The sequence below is a fragment of the Mastomys coucha genome, unplaced genomic scaffold (assembly GCF_008632895.1).
Source record: "Mastomys coucha isolate ucsf_1 unplaced genomic scaffold, UCSF_Mcou_1 pScaffold1, whole genome shotgun sequence".
Classification (NCBI taxonomy): Eukaryota; Metazoa; Chordata; class Mammalia; order Rodentia; family Muridae; genus Mastomys; species Mastomys coucha.
The window spans coordinates 83,179,789-83,189,120 of NW_022196891.1; the positions used below are offsets into that span (position 1 = coordinate 83,179,789).

General features: G+C 43.9%; 1 long non-coding RNA gene across 1 annotated transcript in view; it reads left to right on the forward strand.

Annotated features, from left to right (window-relative positions):
- Positions 1-2,138: 2,138 nt before the first annotated feature.
- LOC116071730 overlaps positions 2,139-9,332 on the forward strand; it is a 9,013-nt gene continuing 1,819 nt past the window's right edge. The window contains exons 1-2 of the long non-coding RNA XR_004111110.1: positions 2,139-2,284; positions 3,008-3,062. This is a non-coding gene — a long non-coding RNA (uncharacterized LOC116071730). The remainder of the gene's footprint in view (positions 2,285-3,007; positions 3,063-9,332) is intronic.

Genomic DNA, 9,332 nt, shown 5'->3' on the forward strand with positions numbered 1-9,332 from the left:
AAATAATTAAAGTCGTAGCTTGTTATGCGAACAAAGAAGCCAAGTAGCATAGCTTGTGGCTATACTCATGTATTTCTCTCTCTCTCTCTCTCTCTCTCTCTCTCTCCCCTTTGTGTACCACAGATAACTTTTCATTGTCTTCCTCTCCCAAGTGGCATGCCATCTCACACCAGCATGGATTTACATTTCTATAAGAAATGTCTTGCTCCAATTTTCCACTTCAGCAAATTGTCAACCCACTTCCAGGTAAGACTTTCCTAGCTTCTCCCCCGACAGAATGTGCTTTTTAAAAATACTTTTACCTGAAATTTCACCAGTTTGCATGCACGTTTCTGCTCACGCAATGGGTATGTAACACAAACAGGGAGAGAGCAAAGCCCCCAGAGGTCCCAACTCAAGCCAAAGTGCTGAGCTCTGTGACCTGGAAAAACCTCCCAAGCCTCCAGGCCTCTGGGTCCTCAGTCCTCAGATGGGTAACTGATTCCCAGGGAAGAGAGGAGTTAATTTATGCCTCAGACTTTGATTTCTGTTTTCTCTGCTCATCATGTGTGTCTACAAGATTTAGCATCTATTTTAATGGCATAATGTATGTTTTATCATGAGACTTGTTGCTTCACTATAGCCTAAAATTATACATTTAGATTCCTTGTGATATATTTAATGAGGCTCAAAGAAGAAAATTGGTTATAATAAGATTAGTATTATAGGAAGTAGAGACTTAATTGTAAGACCACAAATTGTACATACGCACACATACACAAACACACACATACACACACACACAAATACACACATACACACATATACACACATACATGCACATATACACACATACACAGATATACACACACATGCACACACACATACACACACACGCATGTACACACACACGTACACACATACATACATACACACACATACACACACATATACACACATACACATATACACACACATACACGCACACACACATATACACACACATACACACACATACACACATGCACACATACATACACACATACACACATGTACACACACATATACACATACACACATATACACACATGCACATACACATACACACATACACACATACACACACATATACACACACATACACACACATAAACACATGCACACGCACATATACACACATACACACATACACACATATACACACATATACACATTCATGCACACACACACATACACACACATACACACACATACACACACATACACACGTATACACATTCATGCACACACACATATATACACGCACACACACGCACACACACACACACGCACACACACGCACACACACACACACAAACACACACACACGCACACACATATACTCACACATACACACACATATACACATACACACATATACACATTCATGCACACACACGCACACACACGCACACACACGCACACACACACACACACACACACACGCATACAGGTGCATGACTCACTCCCATGCAAGTACACTGAATGTATCCACACTAAACAACACTAGAAGACCACCAGCTCTCTCACACAGGCTCTCTGCTTACATCCTTTTGATTTTTAAATTCTCCCTCCTTACAAAGAATAATGTTTACTTCTGTTTTGAATTTTTCCTCATCAAACCTGGCAAAAGACACCTAAACAGGCTTAAATCTTAACTAATCTTGTTTTTATTTCCCCTAAAACATGTGGGATGTGTTTGCGCTATTGTTTTAAAGGTTTGTTTTATTGATCCTTTTAAATGATCCCTTTAGTTACATCAGAGGGGTTTAGAAACAGTGCCGCAGCCTGACGTAAATCCAGTAATCTTATTAAGGCCTGAGGTGTGTTTACTTATCAGTTGCCAACCCCTTCAGTGCAGCCTTTGCCACCCAACTTTCAAACCTTTCTCACAGAGGCACGCGCCCAGTGCTGGCTTCTCACCTTGCATCACCTTCCCCACGGCAACCACCACTGGGTTGTGAGCAGAGATTCCTCCGGTCTTCTCTCACAATACTGATCTTAAATGCCCCATTCTAGTTAGAATTCAGTGGGCAGAGGAGCCTACGCCTGAGCTCCTGTTCTGAGAACACGGAAGTCCCCCTTATGGTTTGGCATTTAGTCCTTTTGCCCAGTGCTAAAGCGAAGAGCGCTTACTCTGCTTCAGCTCTCTCACAGATGACACCCCGAGTCCTCTGTGCTGGGTGTCTTTATATTTCTGGAAGTTTCCTGAGCATAAAAGTTTTATAGCCCACTTTCCAACTCTACCATAAATCACCCCTTTCTGGTTGGTTTGAATTTGAAACAGTTTTGATTGCTGGGTGTTTTGCAGTTTAAAAAATATGTTTCCCCCTGAGCTGGATCCCACTTTGGGCCTGTCGCTGAGCCTTCCTTTTTCTCAGGCTCCTCTCCATTTCCATCCCTGCAGTTCTTTCAGACAGGAACAGTTATGGGCCAGAGTTTTGACTGTGGGATGGCAACCCCATCCCTTACTTGATGCCCCAACTTTCTACTGGAGGTGGGCTCTACAAGTTCCCTCTCCCCACTGTTGGACATTTTGTCTAAGAACCCTGCCTTTGAGTCCTGGGAGTCTCTCACCTCCCAGACCTCTGGTACATTCTGGAGGGTCCCCCCAACCTCTTACCTCCCAAGGTTGCCTGTTCCCATTCTTTCTGTTGGCCCTCAGGGCTTTAGTCTTTCCCCTCACCCAGTAACTCCACATCATGCTCCCCTCTCCCTCCCTCCCCCTCATCCACTTTCTCTTCCAGGTCCCTCCCTCCCTCCCAGCTTGCTTTCTTCTTCCACCCAAGTGGGACTAACATGTCTTCACTTTGGCCCTTCAGCTTGTTGACCTTTGTGAGTTCTGTGGACTGTATCTTGGTTATTCTGTACTTTTAATTTTTATTTATTTATTTATTTATTTATTTTTGGCTAAGGACCATGAGGGGAATAAAATCTAGAGTGTAAATAAATAAATAAAAGATTGAAAATATGTTTCATCTTCTTACAGAAGCTTCCAGAAGCCATCAGGAAACTGAGTCGGGGTCCCCATGGGCTTCTCCAAGGTCAGTCTGATGACCTAACTCACACTTAGTTATCTTACGTACAGAACTGTTGTGTTCTTTGGATAACATCTTTTATTTGTCATCGACAGTTTCACACAGGAATCCAATGTTCCTTGCTCCTCTCCACTCCCAGCACCTTCTTTCCCGCTTCCTCCAGACACTCGCACCATGTTCCCCATCCATGAAAACCCACCGAGTCTCATGGACGCTGCCTGCTGGAGAGCTGAGTGCCCGAGCTCACCTCAGCTGTGGGTATCTGCACTAGAGCAAGCCAGTGAGAACCGCAGTATTCACAGCATCCTTCTCATCCTCTACTTTCACAAGTTTTCCTCTCCCTTGATGTTTCCTGAGCCTGGTGGTGGGCATGGCGAGGCCTATTTTCAGTCTAGGGCTAAGCATCTAGAGCAACTCATTCCAGCACTTTGGACTAGGGATGTGCATTAACTGCTGTCCACCACAAAAGACGTCTTCCTGGCCAAGGTTGAGGGAAAGGTCAAGCTACAGGTATAACCAAATATTTAGAAGGAAGTTTGACGTGATGTCTGGTTTCCCACCTAGGGCTACAGAGTCCTGAAAAAATTTACAGTGCCAGACATAGACTCCTTCTTATGAAGCAGGCCTCAGGTCCAACAGTAACATGGTTGGTTGCCCCTTGCCCAACACAATCTCCATGCTGCCTTTGCACTAATAAGTACATCTTGCTGGGCAGGTCAATATTATATCGGGTAGGGATGGCTGAAGGGGTTCATTCCGTGGATGACTTTCTGCATAGCACTTGAGGCACTGTGAAAAGCTAGTCAGCAGGTAGGAAGTTTTCAAGCCAGTCCTAGCTTGCTCCCTTCATGTCTTATAACCAGTATATGTTGTCTTAACCAATAAAGTCGTACCATCTATTTGTAGTGGACAGCCAAGAACAGCAATGGCTCATGTTTTGGATATCTGTGCCCTGCAGCCCTCCCCTATCACTGACCCCTCCTGACCCCCAACCCCCAACATTGCCTTATAGGCACTTTCCCTTCCTGATATCTTATATGTGCATAGATGACCTATGGCTCATGTAGTCTGTCTCTTTTCCCTGGATACAGTTAGCTACCAATGAACTTGTTGATTCTCTCGTCCCCAGAAGCAGGATCATAATTTCCTGGTTTAATCTTGTCTGTCTGCTCATTGCTATTTATCTTCTGGAGCTTTATTTTCTTACTGTCTGTCATTTCTAGCACAAAGCAAATCAGACTGCTAAGAAGTCAGCAAAACCTTTCCCTTGAGCTCAGAAAGGCTTTCTCCAGGTTCAGAAAGGTAAGGCCTTCCTATGTCCAAATATAAGTATTTATGAACAGCTGACCAGTATGTGCAAAACTAGCAACTGCAGCTTTCTCCTCCCTTACAACTGCAGCCTCCTATTGAGACTAGCTACCCCCACCACCTCTGCTGTATATAATCAATGCAGTGAGGCTTCAGACTATAGCCATTGGTGGTGTATCTCCATTAGAGTGTCCACAACCCATGTGACCCCAGCTTTCCTGTGTCCATATGTCTGTCATTTTTTTTCCTGTCCATCCCTTCTTCATTTGACTCACATTTTCAGACCCATGCTGTGTGAGATGCCCCACTACCTGGTACCACCCTCCAGTGTTTGTTACCCAGCTAGATTCTTTCTTTCTACTCACTAATATTCCCTATGAATGACCACATAGTTGGATAACGAAACACATGATCGATACTCATATAGTTGTTCAACAAAGACTTACTGAGCAAAAAAAAAAAAAAAGGCTGCACTGTGATCTGTGAGATACATGTATATCTAGACTCCCATTGAATTGAACTTAAAGTCTAATGAGGATTTAAATCAAATTAACAAAGTATCTTTAACAAGAGAAACACTATATTCAACTATGGGCTAAGAAAGAATTCCAGGAGGAGATGATCCCTGCCAGAAACATGAAAGAGGAAATAACGTGATCAAGAAAAAAAAGTACATGGAATAGGGACTGTTCTGGATAGAGTTTATAGCACACCCAAGGGTCTATGAAAAACTGCAGCATGTGCAGAACCCAGAGGGGTCAGTGTGAAGGTGAGGGCAGCATGTGGGGGAAGCGATGACCAGGACGTTTCTACCACTGGTTCTTACTGCTCACATCTTTTTAATACCTGAAATGTTCTTTGTTTTTTACATTTTCTAACCTTGAGTTTTATTCCTGGATAACATCATGGTTTGGGCAGCAAACATCTTACTGTGTGATAATAGTGCAGAGCACAAACCTGAAAACTGGCTTTCAGAGAGAGGGAGCCATCATTCTCTTTCATTAGAAAATTTCCATAAACATCAGATGCATTTATTTGCTCTGTCAAAACGTCTTGCAGTGATGTACAAGAATGCAGTAACAATCTCTAGAGGTTGGCCTGGGTGCTTCTGGCCAGAATGTAAAAGATCAAGCAAGGCATTCAAGTAGAGGCAAATACTGAGTCAAAATTAACAGTCCTATGAAGGCTCAACCTTAAAGGCTAAGATAGAAATATCTAGGAATAAAACACTTGGATATGAGGCCCATGAGTCTTAAACTAGAGCAGGGGATTTGGATAAAAGAATGGGGATGAATTCTGGTTCCACTCCATGCTATGCTGAAGCTGCACCCAGGGACATATTTTTATAGGGTGCAGATGGTCTTAGCTGGGAGTGAGGAAAGACCTGTGAAGGGTTAAGCTAGTTCCTGAAGAGTTCTTGGTGTTTTGGAGGTAAGAACAAAATATTCCAACGCAGTCTAAGTAGCTCCACATGCAAGGCGTGTGCTGAGTGGCAGGAAGCTTTAAGGCTCTCATGAAGATGTCATAGAAACAGCGTTTGAAAGAATGCTGGAAGGCAGAAGGGGGGAATAAAGGTATATTTTATGAACATCACATTACATGGATGAGATAGATAGACAAATGATTCCATAGTAGATAAAAAAAAAGGAATAGCAGCTTGGTATATAGCGCAGTCCCCAGAGCCCTTAAGAAACATGAGCAAAGCCCTGAGACCTTTGATCACCAGTCCCACACGAGCTAGCCCTGACTGCTTCCACACACCTATAATCCCAGCACTCAGGAGGCAGAGGGAGGAGAGTCTCAAGGCCAAGGTCATTTCTGGATACATAATGAGTTTGAGTTCAGCTTGTGCTATAGTACACTCCGTCTCACCCTCAACAAAGTGACTATAAGAGAAAGCTGTAGTCTAGAAATGTAACTTAGACGACACATGAAAAAAGTATGTTACAACCTTGTAAACTCGCAGCTATGCTGGCACTCAAAGAGGTAAGATTGGAGATGTCCTCCAGCATCTCCAGGGCATACAGGGAGTGTGGGATGCTATCTAGGTTGACAGTAGCGAGCTAAAGAGTCTGGCTCACTCACTGCACAGAGCCTAGAAATGGTTATCTTGGGTTGGCTGGTTGAGTTAACAAGATCTTTGAGATGTCAAAGATGGCTCAGATCTCCATCCAGCAGTGAAGGTTCAGCCTTATGGCACTTGTGAGAACTGGATAGGGTGCTACAGTTGTAACCCAGTAGAGTGACCTTCAGACCAATGATAGAATCTTAGTAGTAAAAACAGAAGAGAAACAAGAAACAAGAATCCCTGGCATCATGATGGAGATTTAAGAAATAAAAGACCCAGAGGTCACCAAGCAGGCTGAACTTTGGTGGCTGCTGAGGGAAAGTCCAGTGTAAGGAAAAAAACTCAGTAGTTCGTGGTCAAAGTGTCCTTGAACCAGCTTAGGTGCATATTAAGGTTAACAGGTATCAATGGATCACAGCTAACAGCCTGCCATGCTTCCTCCTACCCAAACTCTGCTAGGCTAGTCACCACCTCAATTCTGATAGTCTGGGGATAGTGCCACCACCCAAACTAGTAATTTACAGTAGAAAATGCCTAATATCCAAGACTGCCCAACAATCTCCAGATATGACGGGGCCAACCCATGCTCAGTTTTTGTGGCCAAAAAGACAAAAGATAAGGGAAAGAAGGAATAGATAAGACCTCGGTGATGGTCATCCACTCAGGACTATGAATACCGTTCTCTGCCTTTGTGGGTAAGCTTGCCATTCTGGGCTGGGACCCGAAGTCCTACAAGGTCCTAGACCAACTGCTTCCCTTCTGCTGCTCTGACTCCTCAGTGCTCTCAGTGTGTAGTGAGGAGCCATTGTCCTATATCCATAAGGACATACTTTACTATTCTGAGGGCACCAAGACTTTCTTCAGGCCCTGCTCTTCTCCTCAATCTCAAAGGGAGCCGACATTTCATTTCAGACTCTGGTAGGGTCGATTGACCTGCCTGCACTGAAAAACGCCACGACCAAGAACAACTTAGAGAAGAAAAAGCTTAATATGGCTTCTCATTTCAGAAGAGTCTATCATGGCAGAGGAGGCCAGACAGAAAATGCATGGAGTGGGAAGCAAGAGATCCCATCTTTATCCACACTCATGAAAAAGAAAAGGAACTACAAGGGGATGAGATAGTAAACTCTCAAACCCTCACCTCAGTGAGATAATTCTTGCAGCAAGGCTCCACCTCCTGAAGTCTCTACAGCTTCACAAACAGTGCCACCCATTGGGATCATCATGCCCCAAATACTTGAGCCCATTGGAGACATTTTTCATTCACACCACCATGGGGTCCACGCTTTTGTAAGTCAGGGACACACAATGGAATTGATTTACGTAGAGAGAAGCTAATGGATCTTATCCCTGGGGTCTCTCGGAGTAGCCTGAGAACTGAGAACTGTTCCAGTACATTTCCGAAGCCTCTTTGTTTTGCCATAGGCATCCCCTTCTGAAGGTGGACCAGTGGGGAGTGAGATTCTGGGCATCATTCCAGGAGCAAAGCCTAATTCTGTACTCATCCTCAATGAGCTGTCACTCACCCCCATCTCCTTTAAAAAGTAACTGCTCCCTTCTCCAGCCGATTTAGTGAACTCTGTTATCAGTGGGGAGAGGAGTATGCTGATAACCGCTTTTACTGGACTTCTCCTGGTAGCAGCTAGTAGGAAACTGGAGAGAACAGAAACTGTGTAATATCAAGAGCTGGGTATGACAGGAAGAACATTTTAGAGAGGAGAGTGCACTCCAACGAGTTTGGATTGGGAGCATATTCATTCAATCTTGTGGAATCGACAGGGTACTTTAGTTACTGTAGATGATGATTCTTTCCTGAGAAGAGTCTGCAGTCCCAGGGACGAGCTACGCCTGCCGAGTACTGTGGTAAAGGCCCTGTGTGTGCTTGGGACCTTTTGTGGTTTGAATAGGAAATGTGACCCCCCAGGGTCATGGTTGGAACTCTTGATCTCCAGTGGGTGGCACTGTTTGGTGGAGACTGTAGAACCTTTAGGAAACAGGGGCTTGCTGGGAGAAGTAGGCCCCTGAAGTGTGGATCTTCTGTGTGACATCCCTCCTTGCCACCGAGCTGACCTTTCTCCCTGCTACTTGACTGTAGAGATAGTGTAAGAACCTGACTCTCACTACCACAGAGCCTTTGTGCCTTTGCCATTATCCTCTTCTCTCCTAAGCAGCACTGTCAGTGTCCTACAGTGACAGCACGGCTAATGTAGCAGCCTATGTACTTTTCACCTTTGGTCACGCTCTGTATTACAAGTGCTGAGCCTTAGCTTCTTCCTCCAGAGTTGCTATTGTAGAGCTCTGAGAAGTGTGGTTTCCATATCGTGGTCTTAAAGATACTCTCTGCTCATTCCAGGGTACACCCGGGTTAAAGTCAAGGTTCATAGTTTCTAGACATGATACCTAAAAGAAATCAGGAGATGGATAAAGTAGATGTCACACCTTTCTAATCATCCATCCATGCATCCATCCACGCATCCATCTATCCACCTGTCCAAAAAATAATTTACTCACTTTACTGTTTAGTAGAGTAACAGAGCTAAGTCAAATAAAAGATAAAACTATAATGGAGCTTTCTCTCTTTTGTCTTTTCAGCATACAAGCAATGCCACTGCTTTGATCTCATTTGATTTTCTCAATAGCACTGTGTGGGATGACTGAAAACTATAGGGGCCATTTTTATTTATTTATTTATTTATTTGTTTATTTATTTATTTTGGAAGCTGATCATGAGTTGCTCTGAGTGTGAGGGAGTTCTGCTACCAAGACTTCACTCTGCAGATTTGACTCTTTTCCAGTAGCTGTTTTTCTTCTTGGGAGAAGTCAAGAAAGGCAAAATTCCTTGAACTTGAGTCAAGAAAGTGTGTGTGTGTGTGTGTGTGTGTGTGAGAGAGAGAGAGAGA